Here is an 18,322-nt window from a genome sequence, read left to right as displayed (position 1 = left end):
CTAAGACTTCCTATCTATGCTTTTAGTTATTTCAAAAGTGATGCTGCGGGGTGGGAGGGGTTAGCATTAGGTTTAGGGTTAGGTTTAGGGTTAGGGATAAGGAGAGCAGTAAGAATGAAGGAAAGAAGGACTGTATAGAGGGAAAAGAGGGGTGGGAGGGGTGGGGGGGAAGAAAAAAATAAACATCATTGCTCTATGTAAAAAAAAAAAAAGTGATGCTGATGCTTAATGATGAATTTTTGCTATACCGAACAGCTAGTTCACACTTCAACAATTTCATTAAAATTTAACTTTATTTAGGTCATACTAAATGAGTTTCCACATACTATTAAAATTACAGGGACTTGTGTCCTTATGTTAATGAGAACCTTACAATTAGCCAGGCACAGTGGTACACGCCTATAATCCCAGCTGCTCAGAAGCTGAGGCAGAAGGATTGCAAGTTCAAAGCCAGCCTCAGCAACTTAGCAAGGCCCTAACCAACTCAGGGAGACCCTGCCTCTAAATAAAATATAAAAAAAGAGAACCTTACAATTTTTGATTGACAGACTTTTGTTAATTAAGTTTGTTTTATCTCATAAGTAACACCTACCCATGAAAGAAAAAATAATACCAAAGATAAAAATATAAATGTTTTATAATCCTACTGAACAACTGATAGTGTTCCTATAACAAGTAATGAGATGAAAAACATTTAGATTTTTGATTGCTAAAGGTGTATTTCATATTTGCATTTAGAATAGATATAACTCATTTATGAGTTTGTTCTTTGTGTCCCTTAATTTCATATGGGTACTTGTTTAGTTTTTATGCATAGAACTTGACGACTAGTTTGATGTGTGTGCACAAGAGTGCATATGAATGTGTGTGTTTGTGTGTCCCTAGAATACTTATCTATGTGTCCACACACCCTATTCACTGACAGATATTTTTTGGGTTCTCTTTATCTTTCAATAAATATGCATTTGAGGTAAAGACCAAAATTAGGTATTTAAGTTGATGCATTTCGTTGTTTCTATACTCCTGTGCACATCCTTAACTATTTCCTTAGGGTACATTTCAAGACATAGAATTGCTGCCTCAAATGGTATACACATGCTTAATTTAATTCCCCACCTGCCACCCAGAAATGTTGTACCAATTTAAAGTCCATAAACTGGAATTAAGTACAAAAAAGCCTCAGGGGAGTGAGAAGCATGGCTGTGCTGTGTCCTGTTATAAAGCACAGCCCTTAGATTTCACTGAGCAAAAGCTTTGGGGCCCCAATAACATTAAATACACTTTGGAGTGGTCAGTAGTGAATGGCAACATTAAACCTAAGCTCATTGTGAAGCAGCATGGGAATAAGACCACAGAATTTGGAGTCAGTATCCCTTGGTTATAGTTACAGTTTGATGAAGAATATATAAAACTGATTTAAAATCCTTGTGTTAAAGTTATTATGAGATAAACTATACCTCCAAATCAGGCAAAGTTAATCCAAGTTCTCATTGAGCCAATGCTATTCTAGAAATTGCCAACTTCTGTCCTTCCTACCTCCTCAGCAGAAGACTATCCTGCCCACTGATCACAGGGGCCTTCTGAAAGGACCTACTCTCCTCATTTCCAGAACACTCATTGCCAAGGATCCCTTGGTAAAGAGAAATGCTTGGATTTTGCAAGATGCTCCAGATTCTTGTTTGAAAACTAAAATATGTCACATTCATGTTTTGGTGTCTGAGAGAAACAGGGATTCTTATAAATGGCTAGGTAGAGATTGCGGATTTTGATGCTGGGTTTGACCTGGCTTGATCCCCAAGAGAAGTCACTGAATAGTAAATGGTTTATATAAGTAGTGACTGATGCAAAAAGCAATTAAGCAATTCCAAACACTGTGTCTGCCTTAGACCTTGGAAAGAGACATTTATTTTCTTACTTGAATGTAAGCTCCTCTTTCTCTTTTTCAGCAGATATAGTCTGGCATAGCAGAATCCCTCTGAAAACAGTATGACTCAGCCAGATGCTGTACAAAGAGGCCTGGAAATGCAGGTTTGTTCCGTTAAATTACATGAGAATTTTCAAAGGGTAGACAGGCATTACATAATGTTGTTTGGTTGTGAAAACTTGATTTTCATATTTTTATTTTAGATACTCCTAAATTAATTCAAATTTTTCACAATTACCACCAACATTTTTGGTACTGTTCTACATAATACTTTTCTGTGTTTTGGAATTTAAAATAAAATTTTTAAAAGATCAAAATACAAAATTAAAAGGAAAATAAGGAGGAAAAAACCATAATGAACTGGATTTTATGTCAGTCTTCTCTAACCCTTTTTTTAAAGTAAAATCTCAGCTCAACAAAACACAATTTCCTATGCTCTTATTGTCTATGTTTTTCACAGACATACTATGAAATATGATATCTCCACTTATGGTATTTGGAGTAAGTTAATTGCATCCTGGTTTTCCTTAGTACTTAAAGATCTTACAACAAAGATTTCTCATAAAGATAGTTCAAACCCTTATGTTTAAACTCTTGTTCAGTCACTGTTCATTATTCAAATAACAAAAGAATCACAAAAACAAATTTTATGAAAGGTCACTGAAGTCATACATCAGAGGATATAAAAATGATAGCGGCACCATGATAATCAGTTAATTCCCTTATTTTTGTGGTTGAGGCAGCAGGAGCTGTGAGAGGTTCAGTGACTGGATGACAATAGAGCTGATTTGTGGATCAGAAGGGACTAGATATCAGATATGGAGTACAACACTTTTAGTTATTCTTAAAAACAGGTATATTCCATCATCCCTGTAATAGACACACAAGTTTTTATAACATTCCATCACCACAAATATATCTTTGCATGTATTCCCTTATTTTGTTACATTTTCTAAATGGCTATAAAATATACATCCTGAAGTAGGTGCTGGATGGTCAAGCTTGTGTACTCTTGCACTTCCATATTGATTTCCAGAATATATTCCTATCAGTAGTGTATGCAGGTCCCTATAAACCCAATACTTAACATTTAACTTTGTCTGTGATACAATATTTCATTTTTGTTTAGTTGGAAACTACTAATAAATTTGGGTGATAAATATTTAAAATACATATTGTGTAATTTTGTGATATTTAATGGATTTAAATATTTTTATTTACTACTAAACTGTGTATTCATTTTTGTACTAGGATCTTGGTGATTTTTTTTTACTTCATATCTTATGAAGTGAGAAAAGGATCAAAATTTGTTTTTAAATGAAAAATTTTACCAAGTGACTCAACATCATTTCCTGAATAATCCATGGTACTCATTGATAAGAAATATCAAGTTTATCACATTTAAAACCTTCTTGGGACTGAGCTTTTATTCTGTTCCATTAACTGTATCTCATATTTTCTGCCAATCTTATCTTGTTTTAATATTGTTGTTTCATAAAACATTTTCAGAGCTGAAAATATAACTTTCCCCCTTTACTTGCTCTCAGAAAGTTAAGAATAACAATAACAAAACCATAAATGCAGCTAACATTTATTCAACATTTGCTATGCATTCAACACTTTACTTACATTATCACTGTTAACCCTCAATTATACATAATGATGCCAACATTCTTCTTATCCCCATTGAAAAGATGAAAAACTTCAGAAGATTCAACTGATTTGATTTGGCATCTATTTTCAAATCCAGGTTTTATCATAGCAAGCCAATATTCCTAACACTATTATATTAAAATGAACAATAAAAAATAGTCAGACTGAAGCATTTTGACCAACCAAAGTTTAAATTTCCTATTATTCAAGCCAACATACACTATTTTGTATTTTAGAAATGAGGTCATCACAGAGAAAGATATGCACCCGAAGCCCAGTAATTGGTAATGGTTCTGGTATCTGATATCAGTCTTCTAATCAGCAGAGCCATTACTTGGACTCAATAGGAAAGTTTTTCTCTGATAACCCACTACAATGTAATGTCAGAGACAAGAATGCACAAGAACATAAAAGAAATGCAATATGATTATTTTCCTTTTTTCTATATTCACCAAGTAATACATCCTACAAAACAGAAATGACAGTGAAGTTCACAGATTATTAAAATTGTATTTACATTTTTCTTGTTGCTGTTGCATTTTCAAATATCCTGTGTAATAAATTTGCCTTTTAATTTATACTAAAATCATATCTTTGATTGGAGAGAGAAAATAGGGAGATAGGAATAATGTTTGTTAAGTCTACTATGTGCTAGGCAATACTAATGTTACTGCCATTTTCAGCCTACAAAAGCTCTGAGAGTGAACAGTCTATCACAGCAACTAAAAGTATAATATTCCACAGGACAAAGGAAATATATTTTGCTTTCTTTACAAAAAGCATTTCTGAAAAAGCATGTTCAAAATTATCTCAATTCTGTTTTAAATCATGTGAATAAAAAAAGAAAGGTATTCATTCAGTTTTATTTGCTGATTTGATGATGGCTAACAAATATACACTTCTTTCTCTCTTATTCATTTGAGAAATATTTACTATATGCCAAGTAGGTACAAGGAACTTCCAGACCAGACATTTCCAACACAGAACTTTTCTTCTGAGCTTCAGAACCAGTTATATAACCACAGCTTGATTAACATTAACATGCATGACCAGATAAAGACATTACCAAACCAATTCAAATTCTAGTATTTGAGTTCTAAAAGCTTACCTTTTAAATAAGAAGACAGTGTGGTAGACTAGGGAGAGAATACAGAGTTTTAAATCAGGGAAATGTGGGTTAAAATCCTAGCCTTTCATTTATTTAAGGTGTATAAACATGAAAAATTTACTTAGCATCTCTAAGATTTAATTTCCTGCTTTTTACAAGTTGGTCATTATCTGGGTTTCAAAGGAAATGTAGTCCACCCAAACAATGGGCCTGAAAATTCAACACATGTTCATTTTTTTCCCACTCTATTTCTTCCTTTCTTAGCAGAAATGACTGCCATGAACTCAGTAGCATTAGTACATCAGAAAGAACATGCAGAAATATAGACAAAAAGAAAATTAATCATATGTATACATTATGAATATGATCCAATGTAATTTCTGTGTAATAGAATAAGGTGACTGATAGAATCCAATCATTGTGCTTTTCCTAACACATTTGGACCTTCTAGATGGATATGATGTAGGTTGGCAGGTTCTAGTATTCTTTCAGCCTTCAAATGTTAATATATAACACCAACTTAATGCATAATGATGGGTCTTCAGGAGACATTACAAAAGCAGGAGTCAAGAGCTAGGAGTCTGGGTCCCAGTTCCTAAACAATCCCTGATGCATAAAAAAGCACTCCTAAGTATTCAGAAATATCAGGGAGATAAATGAGACTGCCATTTCTGCATGCATTCTGAATTCTCAGAAAGAAAGGGTAAAGCTCTGTTATGTACAAGGAATCAATTTAACATGAATTATCTGTAACAAAATTAGGCTTCTAAATAGTATTTACCCAACAGATATCTTCTATTGGTTTTATCTTGTAACTGCCAATGGTGTTTTGCAAAGTATCTGGTAGAATTCAGAGACCACCTAAAAACACATGGTGCCTGCCCACTGAGGAACAAACTAAGGGAACTCTCACTGTGATAACTTCTTTGTATTATGACAGCAAGCCTCTGAGATAGAAATTGTTCGGAATGAGGGATAGTTCTAAGACAGCAATGTTCTATAAATATATAGATACAAACATGTGTTGTTTGTACCTCTGCTTCTGTTCATAAGGAATTTTCTGCATATCTTTCTGTTGTTTCATTGCTGCACTTCTATGGGAATTTTATCTCTGAATTTTCACACTTGTCAAAAGATTTAAACTTGACTTTTAGGTGAATCTATAAAATCCAACCTGAAATGAGTCGCCTATCAGATCTGGTTGTGCTGATCCTGATGCCAAGGCCTCTGCTAACAGGGGAGTGGATCTGTTGAATGTTAATGGATGTTATTGTGACTGTCTGGAACAACTGTACATTCCATTCCAGAGATGTAATCATGACAACAAGGTGTCCAAACAACTGATATTCAGAATCCTTGCTTCCTATTAAAATGATATAGTACATTTTTCTTATTCTAAGGTTTCTTTCCTTCCTTCTCTCCCTCCTGTCCTGGAACAAATCTGATTGTGTAGGTTGCTCACGCATAGGTTTTTTCATTGGATTTAGTAGCAAGGGTCTATTGATAAATATGGAACAGTGCAGCACTCCTTGGATGTTGATCAAATTTTGCCTTGTGAAATGAAAGTAGTCAGCTCAAGATATGAAATACCCAGAGGAAAAGAGGGCATTTTACTCCTTAATTTGTGTTTCAAAACTAAGGGACCATTCTTACCATTCTTAAAAAAAAAAAAAAAAAAAAAACAGGATCTGACAGGCAACTTAGTTCAGGTATGATTTTATATGTTTGCCTAAAAGCCAAGCTTTCAAAACACAGATTGCTTTATTTTCTTTTCGAAAATAAATTCTTTAAGGAAAGCAGAATAATTCACATTTTTCAGATCATCAATCTCAGATTTATAGACAGTAGCTTTGCTAAGAAGGAGCACCTAATAAATGGCAATACGAGGATTCTAACTCTTGTTTTTCCCCATCTGCCTCTATTAGATGTGTTTTCAGGATTCAGAGACTGATTGCTTCAAACTTTTGAGCCATACTGTCCTGGCTGCATGATGAAGATGAAGATAATGATGAAGAAGATGATGATGTCAACAGAGGATGTGAAATTATGTCCCTTGCCTAAAGAACTAGACTAGGGGAACTACATAGGGACAACTTTATTTTTATCTTTTAATAGTAGCAAAAACTTTAGAGGCTAAGAAAAGTTAAATATTTTCCTCAGATTATTAAATGTGTAAATTAGAGAGCAGGGATTCAAAACTGAATTGATACTGAAGGGCCTATCCCTTACACAAAGTCCTGCATTTCTCAGATTTTTAATCTTTTAGACTTCTAATCACCTTCTTGGCTCACTTTCTGATTTAAACAATAAAAAGAATGGTGAATGCAGATATTTGTTGTAAATTTGTTTATGTAAGACTTTGTACATAAGGAAAATGTTAACACATTCTGTGTGACAAAATTGCCATGAATAAGATTAAAGGTTAAAAAAAAACTAAAAGAAAAATTATTTGCAAAGTGTATTATAAAAATGGTCAACATTCTTAGCATATAAGGAGACTTCACAAATAAACAGTGGATATACAGGCTAAGGAAATGAACATTCAGCGTGTGTGTATGTGTGTGTGTGTGTGTGTGTGTGTGTGTGTGTGTGTGTTACTATACTCAATGCAAAAAAACAAAGGAGGAAATACATACAGATTTTCCTTCCAAATTATTCATATCTGCATTATTTAAAATTTTTACAACAAGCTTGTGTGTGTTTCTGTCACATGTCTTAGAGAGTTCTGAAAATGACTTGGGATTCTAGGAATATTATTTCTAGACAGCACTCTGCAGTAGGTTAAGGCAATAACCGTTTCCTTACTTCCTTTTTCCCTCTTTTGTCTGCAATGTTTGTGTTGAGTCTGATCAGTGTTTAACAATTTTTTCCAGTAAATAAATATGACATTTGCAAAAAATAAAATAAATAGTAGACATGAATTTTCAAGCCACCGTTAAACATTCAAGAATACAAGAAGTGTCACTCTGTGTACTTTTCTATATCATAATGGAAACTAATTTCCATTTTGAACCTCAAGTTGGCAGTAAGCAAGAAATATAATGTCTCCAATTTGGTTGAAATTCAGTCCTTTCTTGATTTGGCTTATCAATTTATGACAAATTTAATCAATTTATAATTCTCCCTCCACCCTCTGCTTCTCACATGGTCTCTAAATATCAGGGATTATGTAGTATTTTGATCTTTACCTGTCCTTCCTGCCATTTACCAAGATATTCACATTATCATCTAAACCTCCAACATGTGATTCATATATTCATTCTGCAACTTCCCCTTCTGTACATGAGACTGGTTTAGAACTGTAGGCATGTAGGCTCAGCTAATTTTGTACGCTGGAACCCAGGAAAACCAGACTATATTTCCACAACTCCAAGGGATATAGAAAACTGAGTGGTGCTCCCTCAGACTTTATAGGACCATCATATGAAATGAACCCATTTCTATTAGACTTTACCCACATTATGGTGAGACATGGAATTCTTGTGAGGCTGTGTCCCAGGTCTCCAGACAAAGAGAGTATTATAGGTTAAAAGGAATTTGTGTGGAAAGCAGTATGGAGATTCCTCAGAAAACTTGGAATGGACCCACCTTTTGACCCAGTTATCCTACTTCTCAGTTTATACCCAAAGGACTTAAAATCAGCATACTACAGTGATGCAGCCACATCAATGTTTATAGCAGCTCAATTCACAATAGGTAGATTGTGGAATCAACCTAGATGCCCTTCAATAGATGAATGGATAAAGAAACTGTGGTATATATACACAACAGAATGTTATTCATCCATAAGGAAGAATAAAATTATAGCATTTGCAGGTAAATGGATGGAACTGGAGAATATCATACTAAGTGAAATAAGTCAATCCCAAAAAACCAAAGGCTGAATATTTTCTCTGAGAAGTGGATGATGATACATAATGGAGGTGAGGGGTTGGGGGTTAGAAAAGAATGGAGGAACTTTGGATTATGTAGAGGGAAATGAGAGGTGCGAGGGGTGGGAAAAGGAAAAATAGCGGACTGAGATAGCATCATTACCCTATGTATATGCATGATTACACGAATGGTGTGACTCTGCATCGTGTACAACCATACAAATGATAAGTTGTACCCCATTTGTGTACAATGAATCAAAATGCAGTCTGTAAAAATAAAATAAAATAAAAAAATAAATTTTAAAACAAGGAATTTGTGAGGGGAATATAAGCAGGTAATTTCATCTTGTCCATTTCTTAACCCTAGAAATCCCTTGTTTTTTTCCAAAAGATAATGTATTTCTCATCCTGGTGTCACCACCTTAAGGTAGGAACAGAGTTGTGTGGAAAGCACAATTTCCATACTCAAGTCAGTAAGTGGGTTCTATCTTTCCCAGAACCCTTTTTTGTTAGGTGGATGAGGCTGGTTATTAGGTAAATTTTTCATTTCCCTCATTTAAGGATTTTTTCTTGTCTTTCCAGGCCTATTGCCAGACAGTTCTTACCATCCCTATTCACCCAGGATTCAACAATACACGTCCTGCAACCCTAGGATTTAGATTCCAATTTAAATTGATTCAGCTCATGGTGAACTGGTTGGTCAAACTCTAAAGTGAGTAAATTTGCCTTCAACTGGCAAGATTAGATTTTCTACAATAGGAAGAAAAGGGCTCAAAATGTATACCAAGATGAGCTCTATAAAAACAAAGAGACAGTTCTTTACAAGCTGAGCTTGATATTGTGAAAATGTATATTCACGACAAGATTAATGTTACTTTTAAAAAATTACAAAACAGTTTGTACATCATCTCAAATACTTTGAAAATGGATTGTATAGAAAAAATTGAAAGGATAGCTCAGTTATACTGACTCAAAATGTATCATTCATCTAATAATTCATTCATTCAAGACATATTTATTGAGTATTGTTAGGTGTCAGACACTAGAAATTCAATTCTGTAGCTTCAGCCCACATTTTATTTATCTTAAAATACATACTTATATAGAAAACTGCCTACTACACATGCTCATTTGAAAAAGATAAATCAACCAAATGTCTATGAACTCACATGGACAACACTCAACAAACGTAGACCTAGCTGGCCCTGAACCTAAAAGCACACCACACAAAACAGACCATGTGGTAGAATGGCAAGAGTATGAACTTTAAGACAGACACAATTGGGTTAGAACTCCTGCTCTGCCTTTTATTAAGTATAATCTTGGAAAATTTAATTAACTGCTCTGAGTCTCACAGAGCTTACTTAGTGAAAAGATGAGTGATAAAAAGAGAACCTGATATCTACTTACAGGATGTGTGAGCATTTAAAAAAAAATGCAGGCAATGTGTCTAACAGAGTTTCTAGCCAATATTAACCACTCAGAAAAAGGTTTTTTTCCTCATCCCTTCCCCTCTCTTCTGTAGCATAGGAGATATTACCATAATGCAATTGCACATCTATGTGCTAAAAAGCCTTTGGAATGTGCTACAAGAGCAGAAAAACCAGCACACATTTCCATAATGTAGTAAATACAGAGCAGTCATTATCATATTTGGCCACACCACATGAATTTGCTGATATTTACTCCCTTTTCACCAAAAGAAACAACGATTTCATATTTTTCAATCTGATAGAATTATTTGCATATTGAGTTAAAGAAGGAAACAGTCTTCATTATTTATCTATTTGACTTACATTTTTCCTCTTCTCCTCCTTTTTTTTTTCCTCCTTTTAATTCTCAAGGAAAACATCAGGCAAACACTTACTATAAGTATATCTACTATCCTTTTAGCCCCCAAAAGACTATGGAAGCACAAAGCTGTACTGATAGATTTGTCAAGCAGGATGATAGAGTAAGGGTCCAAATTGCTGCCTAGGTTCCAGGAGCAGATACATCAATGATGACAGAACTTTGGATGAGTCACTTCTCCTCTACCAGGCTGAAATTGGGGAGCTTATCTAGTTGTCCAAGACCCCACCTGAGCAAATATTCTAGGTTCTCAGCTGAGATATATTAAGGCCTGGGAGGACAAGCCACCAAACTTAAATGAGGGAGGACTGTTAAGGTCAAAAAATTAACAGAAACTAATTTGCAGATATAACAGAATGCTTCACATTATGCACCAAAAAGATAATTATTTATGAAATGTCAAAAACACTTATGAAACACAAATGATATCCACATAGACATGGATCCTAACCTCTGCAGAACCAAGGAAATGCATGTGAACTATACCTGCTATGCGATAGGAACTTTTAATGTGCTATATTCCTTAATACTTCAAGTAAACCAATGAGGCAACATTCATTATTTCAATTTTACACTTCATTAACTGCATCTCATGGGATATATACAGCAGAGAACAGAATTCACATCTGGTCTTGCTATTTCCTCAATCTATGTTTTTTCCACTTCAGGGTTTTGCCATTAGGCTAAGAAATTCCTGTACTATCCAGCCCTAGACCTCTTAACCCAATGAAAAGCATGGCATGTCTGTTATCACTACCACCAAGAAACCAATAAAATGTTTTGAGTGAGTGTTTGTGGGTGTATAACACAGGATGGAACAGAGAGAAGAATATGAGCAAAGACATAACATTCAAGTGGGTACTTGGCTTGTATAAGAACCAAAGCTGAGCTGCTGGAGCTGGAGATTCTGCAGAGAGAAGTTCTTTGGTCTAGAATGGTTCCATCAGCCAAAAGCCCATCTATATTTCTCAAGCAACAGTATAGCACAATTGGAAGGCAAATGAGTCATAAAATTACTTGAGGCTTAATGGTTTCCATTCAGTTGCACAGTCATAAGTTAATCCAAATTATAAAAGAAAAATTTTGTAGAAATAAAATTAAGTATAGCTTAGATACTTCATTGGGTGCTTTTATTTTTGTTGCCATCCTCTAGCTCAAATTGAAGTTTGAATTTTATAGAATTGGAGAACAGGTCCTTGTTCCTCACCAAACTTCCCTGGGTTAATAAAAGGCTGTATGATGAAAGCCTCACCAGTGTAGGGATTGCTTATTTCTTCAGCTGTTCAGAAAAAGTCCTGCTGCTTATTTCTCTCTCTCTCCCGCCCCCCACCGTGTGTGTGTGTGTGTGTGTGTGTGTGTGTGTGTCTTCCTGTCTTCCTAAAGCAGTTATGTATCTTTGTATTTCTTCATTGCTACTATTCTCTCAAGTTTTCCTTCTTGTCCTTGTATTCGAGTCTTTGTCAAAGAAATTAAGGCAATAATTTAAAAGGATATAATACATCATACTTGGACTGGTTCCCTTGGCAGTTATGTGTAATATGGTCTTGATGCCAATCTTTCCTTACTAGGGAGTGGATGCATAGAATGTTGATAGACATTATGCTGACAAGCTAGGACATCTATCAAATGACACAAAAAATTCTAGAGATACATGTTCAGGAATAAAAGGGAGAGCTATAGGGCCAAGATATTACAGTTTACAGACAGCCAACATTTGAATTATGACTCTCCATTTCAGAAGAATGATCAATTTTTCTTTGTGTTTTTACTATCCAAGTTATCCTCTGTCATTCATTCATTTCTCTTTTTTAAAATATTTTTTAGATGTTGATGGATTTTTATTTTTTTCATTTATTTACATGTGGTGCTGAGAATTGAACCCAGTGCCTCACACATGCTAGGCAAGTCCTCTACCACTGAGTCACAAACCCCAGCTCTTCTCATATATGAATTTATTCATTCTTGTATTATTCCCAGTTCTGGTAGTGTTTAGTGTTGGCTACTTTTTGATAGAGGTTCTGCTAACATCTTGTTAATGAGTTTAAGTTGCTGCATCATCCCTTGTATATTACTATTATTTTTCCTTAACAACTTAGAAGAAAAGAGTATAAAATACAAAATAGTCACCAAGAAAAACAGACTTTTTCCAAATTCACTCCAACAAACACCTCAGAATGATCTTGGCAGTCAGAGATATTGAATGCAGATATTAAACTCCAAACCCACCACCTGTCCCTGCTGTGACTCATAATATATACATAGACCCCTGAGTAGCATCTTTTCTAGAACCTTAAAATAAAACCCACAGCTGGTGTCTTTCCTTCTGAAAGGCCCCTCTGTATGAGAGGCATTTTCATGAAGTGGACCAGAGAGCTCAAGGTCTAGCAGTCGTGCATGTTTTTTTAATCTTGAGAACGTTCAAAAACTTGTGTTTTTCTTCAAATGTAGTAGTACAATCTGAAGTACTATCTCTTCCAGAGTCCTTCAAAGTCTCTGACCCCATTGTCCACTTCAAACTTCTGCCACAAAAATCTCACCTCTTCTCCTTTACCTCACCCAGAGGTTGTCAAACTTCACCTCCCATAAATATCTGTTAAGGAGTTATCAGACCTCAGTCATCCCTACCTTTGAATTAAGTACTGCCTGACACAATGACAGAATATTCAATCAGTGACATCTCACCCAAGTTTGATACTCTTTATTTTTCTTTGCTTGCTTTGAATGTCGTCTTTTGAAAGAAATAGGGTTCTATGAATCTCTTACACCTATTATCCCTAGGAGGACTGTAATTCCCTGAGAATGAAGACCTCCAATTCTCAACTTTCCAGAAAAACATAGGATGGACAGAAGACCTAACAGAATCTGACAGGCTGATCAGGGAGTACACCTACTGAAAGAATTGTATTAGTTGTTCCATAACAGTTTTGATCATCTAACACAGACGTTTGCAAACATTTTCCAACAAAAGGTCAGATAGTAAGTATTTCAGTCTTTTTGGATTATGCAGTCTCTGCCTCAACTATTCATTATTGCTATTGTAGTACAAAAGTAGTCAGAGACTGCTTTTATCAGCTCTAGAAGTCTTCTGGTAGTTTTTTTTATCTTCTAGATATAATATCATTTCATCAGCAAACAGAGATAAGTCAACAGATGGATGAATTAAGAAAATGTGATATATATGCACAATGTAGTTTTATTCAGCCATAAAGAAGAATGAAATTATGGCATTTGTCAGTAAATAGATGGAACTGGACAATGTCATGCTAAGTAAAATGAACCAGACTCAGAAAGTCAGGAATTGAATGTTTTCTCCCATATGTGGAAGTTAGAGAAAAATGGGCGAAAACAGATGATAGTGTGGAAGAAGTTTGAGGGGAGGAGAGAGATGGGAAAAGTGTGGAATGCAGAATAAATTTGACAAAATTATGCTATGTACATGTATAAATATACCACAGTAAATTTAACCTTTATGTATATCTATAAAGCACCAATTTTAAAAGCAATAAATAAATAGAAAGAAGACTAGTAAAGTAGAGGAAAGGGAATAAAGGAAGGGAGGGAAGGAGGGAAGGAAAGAGGAAGCCCTGGGGACTCAAATGGAGCAAATTAAGTTCAATGCACGCATGGTTATGTAAAAGTGAACCCATAAATTATGTATAATGCACTAGTAAAAGCATTTGAAAACAATGTGGACTGAATTTGACCTATAGGTCATATTACAAACCTTAATGTAGCAAAGTGTAGTCCATACAAAATATTGAATTATGTGTAAGTGAATGACCTTGATATTCATACACCCACATGTCCAAACAATCACTATTCAAATCCTAAGAATTGGTTGAAATAAGGTTTTATTCTTCAATTCAGTGCTGTCACTCACTGATTCATATTATAAATGGACCCTCATCATTGGTACCCTTTAGCACTTTTCACTGGGGAGTTGATGTTAAGGATCCATAGGTACCTGTAAATCACTACAATATCTCTGAGATACTGAAATATTTAGTTCTTACAAAAGGTTCATGATTCCAAAAGGTAGCAGGGTAAAAGAAAGGTTTTCATTTCCTAATGCTTGACAATACTCCTATAAATAACTCTAGAGTATGGTAACAGCACTCAGAAGTAATAGTGCAGATAAGCCACCTGTTTCTGCTGCTACGGCAAAATGCAAACATACACAACCCTTAAATTCATTTTCTTGTTAGCATTATTCTTAACACCTTAACACCTATTAATGTGGGTGATATGTTAGTGTTAAGACAGAACCTCAAATTTAGAATTTCAAATGAAAATAAAATAACCAAAAATAATAATATTTTATTTTATACTTTCTTCCATTTCCTTCAAGATTTACCTAATAACACTACTGTAATTTCTGCTCTCAAGTTAGGTAAACTACCTTTGACATTTAATTTCACTGACTGATAAATAAATATATATATCATGTATGCATAGATATTACATATATATTTATAGACAAATGTTATGTAATACTTATTATATATATATTATATATATATATATATATATACACTGTGTGTGTGCATTTTATTTGTTTGCATTTCATTTTAGTTTGAAGTTAGAGGGAAGGGGCTTGCTTTCATAATCATGCAGGGGGATATTATCGCCCTCCATTTTCTTCTTTAGCAGAACTTATTTTGGTCTTGACTATTCACTTACTAGTTTGCAGTCTGATACCTTTCCTGTGTTGAGGTAGATGGATACACAGTTCTCTTTGATTGCTTTACTCAGGAAAGTTCTGAGATATGGGTTCTAATATAATATAAGAACATTGTTAGGGAGTACTTTCTGATCTCCTAATATCATGTCCATATAAGAATCTACTGAGATGTTTCTATCTCATCTGGTGGTTGGTCCTCTGCTTATACCAGTGGCCCCACTGTGCAGTAGAATTAATCATACTAAATACACAGTCTTTTGCAACAAAGTTCCACTTACCGTCTCTGTACCAGGCTTCCTCTGATTATGTAGTAGTTTCTTTCTATTACAAGCCTTGATTTATCAAAAAAAAAAAAAAACTGTGTAGCATGGTGCCTCACGATGGCTATCTTCCCTTGAGTTAGCCCCTCCTTCGAGGCCAGAGATCCAGTGTACCCAGATATGCTTGGGTCATCTTGTAATTCATTTCCCTCTTCTTGTATCTTTCCTAAATTCAACCACCTCATGAGTCATACATATGCCATCTATTCCTCAGATCTCTTCCAAAAATATCTTTCCACATTACCCCTACGACTTCTGACGTCTGTATTTATCCCAAACCTCCTACTTTGTCTCCTCGACACAGCTTAGATTTTGATCAATAAATTCAAATTCCTTTCATTCCTGCCACCATCAGATTCTTGCCACTTCTCCTTGGTTGGATGAGCAAGATACAAATCCTGTAATAAAACCTGCAGTGATTATCTCCATCATTAGTCCCTGAATTGGATAACAATCAACATTGCCAGCAGATGATTATTCATTAATTATCAAATTGTTCATTTCCAAGTTATTTGGGGGCTCTGGGAAAGTGCCTCACAACCTCGGGATTTATATTATTCCCTTTATTGCTGGTCTTCATTTTATTTTATTTTTTGGGGTACTGGGGGTTGAACTTAGGGAAACTTTACTGAGTTACATCCCCAACCATTTTAACTTTTATTTTGAGACGTGTCTCAGTAAGTTGCTGAAATCCTTGCTAAATGTAGTAGTTTCTTTCCATTACAAGCCTTGATTTATGAAAAAAAAAAACTGTGCAGCATGGTGCCTCACAATGACTCTCTTGTCCTTGCTGAGGCTGACTTCAAACTTGTGGTCCTCCTGTCTCAACTTCCTGAGCTGCTGGGATTACAGGTGTGCACCACCATACCTGGTTCATCTTCTTTTTAAAAAGAAGTGATTGATGTTAAGCATATGGCCAATAGCATCAGGTTGTTTAGGAAATGCTCATATTTTCTTAGTCAATAAAGGCAATGTCTGGGCAAGTATTACTATGCTTACAAGGTAGGTTTTCTTATTACAGGTGTCTGTTCAATCCCAAATCCACCATCGCATGCTTTTTCTCATCCTGTGTACTATTTTCTTTTGTAGGGGACCTTTTTCTCAGAGGGAAAGCAGGGCATTTGACAAGACTGATTTAATGCAGCCATTATGCAAAAACTGCTCCAAAATGTCAGTGTTGAATGTCAAAAGACTGTTTTTTATTACCAAGCTATGTACGTAACAGCAATTCCTGACCCTCACCCTATCCTTGACCTTTTCCTTCAGAGAACAGACCAGCTTTTCTCTTAACATTTTCCATTTCCAATGTCTGTGGTCAATACGTCTCTGTAGGATCTGAAGTTATTATTCAATCATTCTTTATCCAGTCATCTTCCCAGTGGAAAATCTTACAAGAGATTTCCCCCATCATTTGCATCTTGATGAGACCACTAGCATTGCTCCTGAATCTGATTTACATAGTCTGGGGGTGTCGCACTTCCTTATCTATTTTTCTTTTGTTTTCTGAAATAATACTGGTTCTTGAGAACGGCTTTTAGTATATATTACACTGTCACTAAGGTGTGGCTTCACTCTTAATATTTCGCATATAATTTCTCTGAAATTATACCTTCATCTGTATTTCATGAAGCCAAAAAGGAATTTACAGCATGTTAAATGTATTGCATATTATATAACATAGACTTACATTAATAGGCCCTAATAATTTCTGATGAAGATATATCCTCACTCTTAATTTTTGTTAGAAAAATAGTATCTCTCATTATAGAAATTTAGGAAACATAAAAGCAAAAGAGAAAATTCTTTATTCCCACTACCAGTTAAAAACATAATTTTTATGTATGTTTTATTAATTTGAGGTTGCACATGAGTTTCAATATATAGTTTTTACAAAAACAATTACAACTTTGTTACAAAATCTTTGCCCACTTAATATGTCTTGAATATATTATTATTAATATAGCCTTCAAATGAAGCTTTCAAATGAATAAAAGCTTTTTCATTTCTCTTTATATCTAGAGTGACTTACTATTTGAAAATACTATGCTGAATTATAGCTATCCTTTCTCCTATTGGTAAAGTTTTTATCATTTCTGGTTTCTCACTATTTTTCAAGTGTTTCCCTGTTCTAATTTTTCAGTGTTACAATGCTGCCACAATTAAGTTTTATGCATACATATTTTATGTTTAAAAGATATATTTTGTAGGATAAATTCCTATAAATGCAATTTCTGAATCATATGATACTAATGTATTTTATTTTAGTGGTGTAAAATCATCTTCCAGAAAAAAATGCAGCAATTTATATGCCTGCTACACAGTATTAAAATGTCTGTTTTGACATATCCTACATAGTTCTAGCTGTCCATTTTATTTTTCAACTTCGTCACCCTGATAGACACAAAAAGTAATTTTGTTTTCATTTACAGTATTTGAATTATTAATGATATTGAGCATTCCTTTATATTGATTTTTCTCTAAATCTGTTATTTATATATTTTGATCATCTCTCTGCTGGGGGTAAGAAATCCTAACATATCAAATATATTAATTTTCTGCCTGTAATATATAATGCAAATATTTTTGTTACTGTGTTTTGGATGCCTTTCAATGGTGGTTTAAGCAAAACAAAAAGTATTTATTATTTACTTACTTTCTGACTTAAAAAACACTTTTCATTGAAAAATACTCAACCATATATTGACATATATTAAAGAACAATGTTTCCAATATAAGCTTTGTAGTGTTTTGACAATCCCAACATAAAAGTTCAACTAAGCCAAACCTGGTGCTGACCATAATGAGGACTACTGAGGACTGCACTAACTTTCTGACAGTTTGTGGGTGAGTATCAGTTAATAGGGCTTCATAAGCAAATTTAACATTAATTCCTTATTCATTCACTTCCTATTT

The sequence above is a fragment of the Sciurus carolinensis genome, chromosome X (assembly GCF_902686445.1).
Source record: "Sciurus carolinensis chromosome X, mSciCar1.2, whole genome shotgun sequence".
In the NCBI taxonomy this organism is placed as follows: Eukaryota; Metazoa; Chordata; class Mammalia; order Rodentia; family Sciuridae; genus Sciurus; species Sciurus carolinensis.
The sequence above is the reverse complement of the archived record's forward strand: the minus strand, read 5'-3'. Positions refer to the sequence as shown.